Raw genomic sequence first — 13,004 nt, 5'->3', positions numbered from 1 at the left:
TCATAGGATTTCTCTGTGTAGTTCTGGCTGTCCTGGAACTCACTCTATAGACCGAATTGCCCTTGTACTTGGAGATCAGCCTACTTCTGTCTCCCCAGTGCTGGGGTTAAAGACATGTAATGCCATGACTCATCCTTAAAAACAACAAAACAAAACAAAACAAAACAAAACAAAAACAAAAACAAATCCTTCAGAAAATATAGGAGGACAATATAGTTAGGTAGTTTAATTGTATTTCAATTTACCAAGCAGGCAGTAGAGTTTGCACAAACAAAGTATGTTACTTTAAAAATATTCTCAAGAAGTCCCATATTATTGTAAAAACTAGTTGGATCCTTACAAGTTTCTATCAGTTCTATAAGAAGACAGGAAGGGGTGGAGTGGTGAGCAGGGGGAGGGCTGAGGGAACAGGGGTTTGACAGGGGCTTGTTTTAATTGGTTTTTTTTTTTGGAGAGGAACCTGGGAAAGGAGATACTGTAAATAAAGAAAACATCTAATAAAAAATAAACATAAAAAAAGAAGAGTGCTATTGTTGATATCCCCTTTCAATTTTAGGTTATGCTAATGTGATAATTGTGATATGCAGGATACTAGGACATGATGGTGTCTTTCTAATAAAGGGGATCATTTGGCCTGTTAAGACTGAATTGAGATTAAGAAAGACACAACTGGGGAATGTCAAGACTCTCCCAGGGTAGGTAATTTTTCTCTAACTGAAGCTCATACAAAGTAGTCTTACAAAGACTTAAAAAAAAATCATACAAATAACTACAAAGTCTTATTCAATATTAGTTTTCTGTCATCATAGAGCTATGAAAAAAATCACATTTCTGTTGTTTATAAAGTGTTAGATACATTTTTATTATATTTGTTTACAGGAGCCTTCTTATCTGGCTAGAAATAATATTTCAATGAGAGCTTATTTCATAACCCCTAATTATTATCTATGCTACCACATTTTATATACCTGAATGATATATATTACATATAATATATATGGATATATACACACACACACACACACACATATATATATATTCAACACTAAACTTTCAAGTCCACTATGAGTAGAATGTTTCATTTTTTGATGTTTTAAAATTTCTCTCATTAATGTTTTATAGTGAAGGTGACCCTGTAGGAGGATCAGCAGCCTCAATTAATCCGGACTCCTGAGATTTCTCAAACACTGGACCACCAAACAGGCAGCATATACCAGCTGATATGAGGCCCCCAACACACATACTGCCGAGGACTGCCAGGTCTGTGTTCAATCAGAGATGATGAACCTAACCCTCAAGAGACTGGAGGCCCCAGGGAGTTTAGAGGTCAGGTAGGGTGGGGATGGGGACATCCACATGGAGACAGGAGGGTGGGGAGGAGGAATAAGATGTGGAGCAGTCAGAGGGTGGATGGGGTGGAAATAAAATGTGGAGTGTAAAAAAAATGAATTCATTAGTTAATTAAATAAAATTCTCTCACTAATGTTTTATAGTTTTTTGGTGTGAGATAATTTTCACTCATTTTGAAATGCAAGTAGTATATTTCAATCAAAAGCAAAATGAGTATAGTCATTAAAATAATTAAATAAATTATAACTTTGATATATTAATGTAAGATCTTTATGTCATAAACTCATTTATTTATCCTCCAATCAAATAAACTAACTCTGGATGCTATAATGCTCCAAAACTAATATCTTTATTCATAACAAGATCTCAACTGAAAATTTGACAATAAAAGGAAATACAATTCCTAGCAAGAATTTTTTTGATTATGTAGACTATTATCTGATTATATAGTAAAACACAACTTCTTACCTATATGCATAAAATTTGACTATCACACTCTTTAGCAAATATGGCTATGATCTTTATTCACAAGCAGGTTTGGAATTCAGTAATAGACCAGAGGGAGGAAGTATTTGTCTCACAAAAAATTGTTTATGTAACTCAGATGTTCCAAACTCTGAAATGTATCTATTGTAAAGTAGTATATCTACTATGTAAACATACTAGGGCTCCTTATAGGAATTTATGAATTATGAAGTTGAGAAGATGTAATATTCTTCAAAATAGAACTATTTTCTAAAATTACCCCAATAGATTAGGATAAGGAAACAGAGTTAGCAAGATTAATACAAATGGCTTTCCATATAAGGCAATAAATATTGCTCCTGAATTCAAAATATTAAAAGAAAAATATTGGTAAGGAAATATAAGAAAGAAAAATAAATAAATGTATTCTTATGTATTAGAGTATGTATGTATGAAATAACATATTTGCAGTGAATATGCAATAAGTGTTTGAATGGCTTCAAGTGTTAATACTACATGTTTACAGCAATAACAATACTATTATATAACCTTAACTTAAGAGTACGTTATGTTCCAAACTAGAGAAAGGACCCATGGAGCTGAAGAGCTTGCAGCCTCTTGGAAGGAACAACAATATGAATTAACTAGTACCCTCAGAGCTCCCAGGGACTAAATCACCAACCAAAGAGTACACATGGTGGGATTAATGGCTTATGTATAGCAGCATATGTATAGCAGAGGATGGCCAAGTTGGTCACCAATAGGAGGAGAGACCCTTAACCGTGTGAAGGTTCTATGCCTCAGGGTAGGGGAATGCCAGGGCCAGTAAGCATGAGAGAGGTTGAGGTGGTTTGCAGGGAGAGGGTGGAGGGAACAGGGGTTTGTTTTTGTTTTTTTATTTTATTTTTTTTCTGAGGGGAAACTGGGGAGAGAGAGATTGTATGATATATAAATAAAAAAATATATCTAATAAAAAAAGAGTAAGTTATGTTCCAGCAAGGAAAAATTGATCCTGATGCATATTAAGGCACCTATTCTACACATAATGGAAAGAGTAGGTTAAAGTAGGAGAATATTAACCAAAGTATATACTAGAAACTCCAGGCAAATATAAAAATATATCATTGGTACACTAATATAGACAAAAGAACCTAGAATGGAAGTGTTTGCTGACCTCAGCCCACCCCATCTTATCCAGGAAGCCGTGTAATATGGAGGAAGATCTACTTTCAAGACAGACATGAGCCACAAACTGCACTGTGGACACAGTCACTTCCTGCTACTGCCATTGGCCTATGGGTTTTTGAATGGTGAGACCTCCACAATAATCAGATTGCCAAATTATAGCAGTTTGCCCAGAAATATTATAGAATAGTATATGTATAGTTGATGAAAAGAAAATTAATCATATCTCATGGTGAAATAAAAATCATGTGTAGAGACGTTTTATGTACACAGAGAGATAAATATTACTGAATTTTTTAATTTGAATTTAACTTTCTGTAGCAAGAATTATCTTCTACAAGTAAATAGTAGTGATTCCAAGAATGACACAAACCACTTAAAAATTCAAATATTTAATTAGCATCATATTCTGTATGTATGCCGATAATAAAAGTGTATGAGCACAGGGAGTGCAGAAAAATGCACTTAACAAATCCAGGACACAGTCTTCCAAAGTCTCTCTCTCTCTTTTTTTTTTTTTTTTTTTTTTTTGGTTTTTCGAGACAGGGTTTCCCTGTATAGCCCTAGCTGTCCTGGAGCTCACTTTGTAGACCAGCCTGGCCTCGAACTCAGAAATCCTCCCGCCTCTGCTTTCCAAGTGCTGGGATTAAAGGCGTGCGCCACCACCGCCCAGCCCAAAGTCTCTTGACAAACACATCATGGAGAAAATTTCCTTTCATTACTCTAAGGTTTTTACTGGACCTAAGAGAGCTCACCGCTTCAGAGAATATTTGCTTCTGCAGAAAACTGGCATTCAATCTCTAGCATCTAAAGCAAAAAAGGAGCTAGAAATACCAAACTTAATAATGAGAAAATATATACTTTTTAAAGGTCTTTAAATATACAAGTATACATCTATTACCATTCTACTCAAGAAAATACTGGCAACCCTCCTGGGTGCAGCAAGTCACCTGTTCCACCAGTCTTCTCTTAGAATACACACTGCAACGCTTCGCCATATAGTAACCTGTATCCTTCTTCTACACTGAGCCTTTTTTGTATCATTTGAATGCTTCTTATAGTGATGCAAAAGGTCAAGGAGCTAATGTTATTCTGGAGTGAGATACCCTGAAAGTATGGTAGTGCTCTTATGTCTCTGTGGGTTCACATTTCATACGGGAGCGATCTTCTTTGTGTGCAATATATGGATCTTCAAAGTTCATTGGCCAGTGATAATTGTCAAGATTTTGCTGTTATGACTCTATAGAAATACCTGAGGAATATCCAACAAAATTTCCATATCTAAAACACAGGCCAAAATCTAAATAATTGTCAAATAAGTGGCCTCAACACAAATCACACAAAGCTTAGAAATGATATTCAGGAAACAGATGCAATATTTTAAATTTTATAGCTTTTGAGATTATTTCCAGTAGTGTATCAGCATCTCTCACTGCTCTCTATCTCACATTTGCTGTAACACTAATGCAATTATTTTAAAATTTTCATCATATGAAGTTTTGCCTTTGGAAATATATTTCAAATAATGATATTCATTCTATCTGTTGTCAATGGGATGGATTAAATGTAGAGAATTCCACTTATCAAATTTTAAAATATGCGAGGTTATACATGCTTTCTAGGTGGGGAAGAGAAAAAGGCATGTTTCTTATTTTAACATATTTATGAACCTGTACTTTTCACTATGCATGACTATATTGAAATCTCAAATGGAATATGTGAATAAATATGAATAAAATCATGTCTACAGGGAAATATTTGTCTAAAGTATGCATAACAAAGGGTGCTATGTCAGAACATGTAAAATATCACAGTGTGCTTCAAAGATTTTATCTACTTAATATTCAAAATAAAAATCTTGAGCTTATTTGATTTTTTTGTTTGAAGGTGTTCACGTTTAATCAATACATTCAAAAGAAATTCTTTCTTGTTTATGTAGAGTATCTTACCAAACATTAATATTTTATGTTGGTGCTGTTTGCTGGGTCTTTTTGAAACAGTCATTGTTTTTCCGGTTAATATAATACATTTCAACAAATTTCAACTGTTAGAATTATTCCTGACAAAGAGAAATGCAAGATACTCATTAAAGCTTACAACAAATAAATTCTTAAGATCAGTGTGAAGAGAATGACGTTTTATCTTTCCATAAGGAAGTGCAGTCTCAATGGAAATGACGAAATAACGAAGCCCACATAATTCAACAGCTTTCATAGTGTTGTAATAGTACCTGGTAGCATGCAAACACCTTGGGCTTATTTACGTTTGTTGTTTGTCTTACATATTATTGCTGATCCTTCAATACTGCTATGGAGTCCTTGACAACATAGCTTATATTTGAAGGTCATTACTCATGCACAAGCTAGGGATACTATCATCCCCTTGAAGTATTATTGGAGGTACTGTGAACAAGGTAAGTAAAATGGCTAATATGCATGGTATTATTTAATAATGGATATTATGTTAATAGTTTTATGAGAGAATTGTTACATATGATTAGATTATCTATGGACTCCTTTATTTTAAATATTTATTTTATTTTATGTCTGTCATTTTAATGTGTGTGGAGGGGAGGTGTGTATGTTGGTGTGTCTGGTGTGTGTGTGTGAGTGTGTGTGTGTGTGTGTGTGTGTGTATGTGTGTGTGTGTGTGTGTGTGTGTACATGCCAAAGTAGCTGGAGTGGTCAGTTGATAAACACCTGACAAGGGTGATAGGAACAAGACATAATCTTTTCAAAAACCATCCATTTTTCTTAATTGCTGGGCCATTTCACTAGTCGCACGATTTTCTTATCTGTTCACTTAGCAAATGGAGGACATTTCACTCTCTTAGGAAGCAGTTGATATAATCTAAATATTTTTACAAACAATAAATAATAGGAAGGCTACAACTGCATTTCTGACATGATCAAAAAACAGGAACTAAAAATAATAAAGCTATGTGTATTAAATTGCAATAAATTATATACAATTTTGGAAAGACTAATTTAAAATAATTTAATTTTTTAAAAAATAATTTTGGTAATTTGAGAAAGAATGAGTCTATGGCACCCATAGGCTCACATATTTAAATGCTTGCTCTAAGGAAGGGGAGTACTTGAGAGGGATTAGGATCCAAATATAGAACTCTCAACTCCTTCAAAGGCATGTCGGTTTGTACACTGCTATGTTCTTTTCCATGATGGTAAAAAATGGACAAAAACTGAAACAGTGAGACTCAATTAAATTAACTTTTAAGAATTGTCTTAAAAATGGTGTCTCTTCACAATAATAGAACACTGAATAAGTGTATTTTTCCTATATTTGAAGAATCATTTGAAATGTTTCCATTGTATGTCAACTTTTTTTCAATTTGTTCTTATCTTAGAATATAAAGTTGCATTGTTATTAATATAATAACAAATTTAAAATTTGCATGAGATGATTTTCATCTGTTATATTAAAAACAGTTGAAAATACTTTAAAAACAAAGTTAAGATTTCTGAAAGTTTGTTGATACATATTAAGTCTACATTAATTATTGTTACATTATTTTGTTTTTAGCAAGCAGTGTGTCTTACACACACAGAAAAAGATTCTTGAATACTAACCTTTCTTTCAGTTTTTTTACAGAGAAGTTTGTTTATGGAAAGACATAAATTACTGAAGAAAAATTACATTATGGATACAATTTGACATAGAAGCCATGAGAGTAAACCTTTACCAATCTTAAAGCTTGATCAAACCCTGGAGGTCAGTATCAAATGTATCAGATGAATACACCTTGTGTCATCTGAGAGTTTTCATAGTTAAAAGTAGGACATTGGAGGGCATGGGTTCCCACACTCAAAATGCTTTCTGCATCACCACTTTTTTGCAAATTTAAAGGATAAGCAACAAGTTAGATAGTCTGTTTTGTACCTTCCCTCTCCAGGGTATGTGATGGGTGTCAGCTGCATTCTGGAATCTCACAGGAAACAGGTGCCTTCAAAACATAGACTCGTTTGCTTTCTTAGCTTCATATTTCGAGTTGCCTAGGTTTCTCTGTCTCTTGTCTCATTAATCCAACCCATGCTGCTGCGAAAGATCAATGATTTGAACACATTCTTCCAAGAAGCTAATGTGCAATACCAGTAAGGATCCTCATTACAACTTAGATAAGATTTAAATTTTGTCATTATTTAATAAAACAGTCATATTTTTATTTTGTATTATGATTGATAATGTCTTCCTTAATTGACTACTTTTCTATAATAGCAAACATTTGCATAAAAAACTTCTCTACCACATGGAATTTATTAAAAATATAAACCACTTAAAATCATGATAATGATAATGAAAATACTAGATGAAATAAAATAAAAACTTAATTTGTTTTTATTATATTTACTTCTTAGATTATAATTCCCCTTTTTCTTTTCTTCTTTCTCCCTTTCTTCTTCCCCTCCAAACCTTTCCATATACCCTTCCCTGTTCTTTTTCAATTTTGTGGCTTCTTTTTTTCATTAAATGTGGTTGGTGGCATGCATCAACGCATATACATAAACATGCTTAATATAATTTGCTCAACTTCTATGTTATTTATATGTATGTCTCCCAACCTGACAATTTGGCATTAGTTAACTAATTGTTATGCTCCTGCAGGGAGGAGAGCAAGGAGTAAAATTGTTTCTTCCACTCATCTATTGCTTGGATTCCTGCAGTTTGTTGTGTAGGATTGAGGCCTTTTGTTCTCCCCACCCCAACTTCCTCCTTCCTCTCCCACCCTTCTGCTTCATCCACTCTGGCATGTCTGAGGCTGTAGTCATCATTAAGCTCAATGCTAGGCTGTAGTATTGCTGAGACGATATGGGTTTGCTTCTGACATTCCTGGCAGACAAATTCTCATAGCAAGTGCTCTCATCCTCTTGCTTTTATATCCTTTTGCCTTTGCCTTGAATGTGTTTCCTGAGCTTTACTAAAGGAGTTCTTATTCTACACAAAGTCTACAATGTAATGCAGAAGTAAGATGGGTCTACAAAGAGTCACTGTTGTTATTGCTCCTGTACTGACTTTTCTCCAGGTAGATGATAACTCTTTAAATGAAACTCAAAGGATAACTGTGTTAACAACTTCATTTGCTAGCTGACTCTTTTGCATGTATGAGGTCACTTAACACTTATAACCATTTAATGTATTATTTTCAAGAACTCTTTTTACAGGTGGAAATGTAGAGACTCTCAGAGATTAAATTGTCTTATACAATTTTCAAGATTCCAGCACTACCACAACAGTAGGATTTGAAGTAGGAACCCTAAAACATTTCAACACAACTCTTGCAGGACATTTGGGGTAACAAAATGAACCAAAAAAACTGTGTACTCCCTCCAGACTTACTAATGGATAAAGAAATCCATTTCCAAGACTGATAACTTGTATTCGATCTCTAGACTTCATAAGAGAAGGAGAAAACTGACTCCTACCTTCTGTGCTCTAAACTTAGTACTCACAATTGTGTACTGGTGTCTATGCTCACACATGCATTATCATCACATTCACAATAATGACAATAGATAAAATAAAGAAAAATGCAAGCCTGGCAGTGGTGGCGCATGCCTTTAATCCTAGCACTTGGGAGGCAGAGGCAGGTGGATTTCTGAGTTTGAGGCCAACCTGGTCTACAAGGTGAGTTCCAGGACAGCCAGGGCTATACAGAGAAACCCTGTCTTGAGAAAAAAAATACAAAGGTAACATTAAACAGACTATGGAAAGTACACTTATAGAATGACAGTGAAAATAAGAAATGCTGTATTCGTCATATAGAACCTAATTTGGAGATTGTTGTTGTATGTACTAAGGTTTATTACCAGTCTGTTTGTGGACTCAGATAAAAGGGAAGCATTGTTTTGAGTCTCATATAGAAAAAGGAAAGGAAAAAGGGGAGACAAAGAGAGAGAGAGACAGAGAGAGAGAAAGAAAGAAAGAAAATGCTCAACTCGGTGTGAAATTATGATGAAATCTGCAAATAGTAAAGATTAAGGGGATTTAGAGGAACTGAGGTCTGGACTGGTAAACTGGAAATGTGACTAAAGATCCTGGAAATCTGAGTCTGTAAAGATGCATTGACTTAATAGAACTGCAGTGATGTGAATAAGTCATAAGTTCACAGGTCCAAAGTCTAATTATAATTTATCTTGGGCTAAGGTTAGTCTATCAAATATCAATACTTTTCATTACTATGTGCTGAACCTAAAATATTTTGACTACCAGGTAAATCCAACCTAATGTCCTAGCTAATAGATAAAATTACTTTTGGACTATAACATCATAAAATCTTAGTTTTTGTACTGGCTGGTTTTGTTTGTTAACTTGACACAGGCTGGAGTTATCACAGAGAAAGGAACTTCAGTTGAAGAAGTGCCTCCATGAGATCCAGGTATAGGGCATTTTCTCAATTAGTATCAAGCAGGGAGGGCCCCTTGTGGGTGGTGCCATCCCTGGGCTGGTAGTCTTGGGTTCTATAAGAGAGCAGGCTGAGCAAGCCAGGGAAGCAAGCCAGTAAGAAATATCCCTCCATGGCATGGCCTCTGCATCAGTTCCTGCTTCCTGACCTGCTTGAGTTCCAGTCCTGACTTCCTTTGGTGATGAGCAGCAATGTGGAAGTGTAAGCTGAATAAACCCTTTACTTCCCAACTTGTTTCTTGGTCATGATGTTTGTGCAGAAATAGAAACCCTGACTAAGTTTTCCACAGTAGGACTGACTGTTGTTACATAGCATCTAAGGCCTTTCTCAGAGTTCTTCCCACCTGGCTATAAACTCCTGACTAATATACCTGAGTGAGAAAAAAATAACTAAAACAGAAAGAAAAGGAGAGTACATGAGTGCTCCTAGGTATGGTGAGGAGAAAGCTTATTCTAGTCAGGTAGGAGAGCATGGCTAGAGGCAGAGACATCTGGAATACCCTATGAAATCAAAACAACAGTAATGTTGTTAAGGATCTGCATTGTAACACATTTCTATTAAGTCTTCATACCACACAAGAATAAATTGTTTACTAATGCATCCTGAAAACAGTGTTTTTCAACTATATTGAACTTGTAACTTCATGATGCATAACCAGCCCTTTCACCTTGGTAATCTCCAACACCTGTGGTGACTCCCCTTCCACAGGATGGGTTCTTGCACTCATCTCCTCACTTGCAGCCATGACTTCTGAGTCCCACACTCTTCTGTCCAGGTGCTAACAGCCAATTCTCTCAACACCTGTTTTCTTTCTTTTCTTTTCCTTTCCTCTTTCTTTTTTAAAAAAGAATTTATTTATTTTTGTTTAATTTATATCTTTAGGAATTTACATTAAAGAACATACAGAGTTTATTAAAGGTACATAAGTAAGTTGAATCTCTATTAACCAGGAAATGAAGACATGAAGTAAAATATCACTCTTTTTCAAACAATACTATCCATGCTAACCTTTCCCCCATAAACCTGCAAAGCCTTAAACTCTAACTTAGGAAGAGGCCGTCTTCTAAACAGTTAGTTCTTCACTTCTAAACACAGCTTGCTTGAATCAGAGTTTTAGAAATGCTTTTTATCTCAGGTCTAACAGTCCAAAGTGGACATGACGTTGAGCCATGTGAGGAGAGGGAGTCTGGGGAAAGAGATGGGAAAGAGGGGAACCAGGTGCAGCAGGAGGGCAAAGGTACAAAAGGTGCAGGCAACCAAAATAGCTGATTGTATAGGGAAGAGGCTCTGGCAGGACAGCCCAGCACCTGGCCTGGAAAAGGTATATGCCTGCCATACCCTGTAATAGGTAGGGACTGAGGGATGCTGGGAGAACCCAGCAGCCAGGTCTGCTTTGATGTTAAAAAGAAACCTCAGCAGTTTGTCCTGGGCTTGAAACTTAACAGTAAACAAGATGTACTTGAAAAATCTCTTGATTTATGGCCTTTTCACTGTCATTATAAAACTAAACAACAACAACAAAATTCATTGTATTAGGTAGGGTTTCCATTGCTTTGAAGAGACACCATGACCAAGATGACTCTTATAAAGGACATTTAACTGGGGCTAGCTTACTGGTTCAGAGGTTCAGTCCATAATCATTAAGACAGGAATCATGGCAGCATCCAGGCTGGCATAATGCTGCAGGAACTGAAATTCCACATCTTGTTCGGAAGGCAAACAGAAGATTCTCTCCCATGTGGGTAGGAGGAGGGGTTGAAAGCCCATTCCTATTGTGACATACTTCCTCCAGCAAGGCCACACCTACTCCAACAAGGCCACACCTTCCCAAAGTGCCACTCCCTGGGTCAAGCACATTCAAACAACAATCATGAAATCGTTAATTCATTTTTGGAACATGGTATTTGAGAAAAAAATCCAAATCTATATTCCCAGGCTACATCCATTTATATTTGTCTCTAAAATAAATTATCTCTTGACCCTTTTCACACAAGCTTGTGATTTTTATGTCAGCAACATTATTGTTAATGGATACCACATAAAGTTTAAAGTTCCACAGTTATCATTGCTATTGATGATGCAGCTTGGAGTTTAAGTTCCTTCAGTTTCCCATAGACTGTCAAGGACTTGCTCATCAGCATTCTCTTTAGTGGTTTACTCTGAAGTTTTGACATCTGTATTTGGCATGCTGAAGGAAGATTAATTTAATGATCTCAGACTTCATTTGTTGAGGATTATTTGTCAAATGGTTTCATTATAGTAATATGTATGTGCTTAGCTTGTGTGTGTTTACTGCAATTTTCCAGTCATTAGGCATTAGACATTTATATATTACAATTCAAATGTGACCTCATATTGTGTGCACTAACAATTTAATAGTCATGTGTTTTCTTGAGTGTGGTTATTTTAACAACTACCAAATTACTTACCAGAGCAATTACACAAAATTGATGGGTTATAGAACATTCTTTTCCAAATACACAATTAAAGGCACATGGTCAACATTTTACTTAGTAAATAAGTGTCACATGCCATGCTACCGGCTTACTTCCAATGACTTTTTTTCTTTCTCATACTAGTCCTTGAATTTCTCTAACAAAAAGGGAAATTTAGACAGACTAACATATGCACTACTTATTACCAGAGTCTTCTAAGTTCCCACTAACAAAAAATACAATTACCTTAGTTTGTAAATTCATTGATTTCTTCCAAAAGGACTGAATTGGTTTCTTTTGCTTTACTGTTGATTTGTTTTTCTAATTTAAAAGGGTTTCAGCCCATTGTTATGAGGAAGACATGCTCAGGCCAGAGTGAACATATGGAGAGAGTCCTTCTATCACACTAGAAGAGGATCAGAAAAAGAGGCTTGAACGTAGAAGTAGGTTGTAACCTGTACTGTCGGCCACATTACCCGTCCAGTGGAAGTAAGGAGGCAAACACTGAGCCCTTCCCCATGCGGTTTTATTAGGATCCTTGTAATCTTGCTTGTTACATCTTACTTATTTCTACTTACATTTTATTAGTTACATCTTGCTTCTTACATCTTACTTATTACTATTTCTACTTTCTCCTATTCCTATTCTTAGTTCTATTCCGACATCTTACTTCTATCTTTACATATTTACTCCTATCTATCAAACTTACTCTTCTATATCCCATACTTACTCTTCTATCCCATCACCAGCCCTAATTCTACATACTTACTTACTATCTCTACATACTTACTCTTCTAAATCTATATCTTACCTCTAACCCATCACCAGCCCTAATTCTACATACTTACTCCTATCTCCACATACTTACTTACTTACTTACTCTCCTCAGCCTCTCTCCAGTCTCCAGCCCTTGTGGGTTAAATACTTTCCCTGGTCCCAATCAGCATATCAGCTATGTGGCAAAGCATAATAGGCTGTGGGAGAGCCGCCCCCCGGGGCAGACAGCGGCGGGTGCTCCACTGGGCCCGGAGAATGTGTGTGTGTCCTGGGCCCAGACGAATTGGAATCCCAGTCAGAACGTCCAGTCTACCACTGTTCTCTGATGCCATGCCAGCACCCACTCAACTGTTCTTTCCTCTCGTCCGTAA

The 13,004-nt window shown here is 35.9% G+C and overlaps 1 protein-coding gene across 14 annotated transcripts in view; it reads right to left on the bottom strand.

The window, feature by feature from the left end:
• The window catches only part of Cdh18 (cadherin 18), a 904,392-nt gene extending 893,119 nt beyond the window's left edge, over positions 1-11,273 (bottom strand). For 9 of the 14 annotated variants that reach the window (XM_031359900.1, XM_031359898.1, XM_031359903.1 and 6 more), the window contains exons 1-2: positions 11,036-11,273; positions 6,901-7,056 (exon numbers count right to left, since the gene is read on the bottom strand). The gene's annotated coding sequence lies outside the window, so the exon portion shown is untranslated. Of the gene's footprint in view, positions 1-6,900; positions 7,057-10,088; positions 10,130-11,035 lie in introns of those variants that run through there. The other 5 variants (XM_031359899.1, XM_031359908.1, XM_031359907.1 and 2 more) reach the window with 3 other exon arrangements.
• Between the last annotated feature and the right edge of the window lie 1,731 nt (positions 11,274-13,004).

This window comes from Mastomys coucha, unplaced genomic scaffold (genome assembly GCF_008632895.1).
Source record: "Mastomys coucha isolate ucsf_1 unplaced genomic scaffold, UCSF_Mcou_1 pScaffold8, whole genome shotgun sequence".
NCBI lineage: Eukaryota > Metazoa > Chordata > Mammalia > Rodentia > Muridae > Mastomys > Mastomys coucha.
This window is presented reverse-complemented; position numbering and strand designations above follow the sequence as displayed.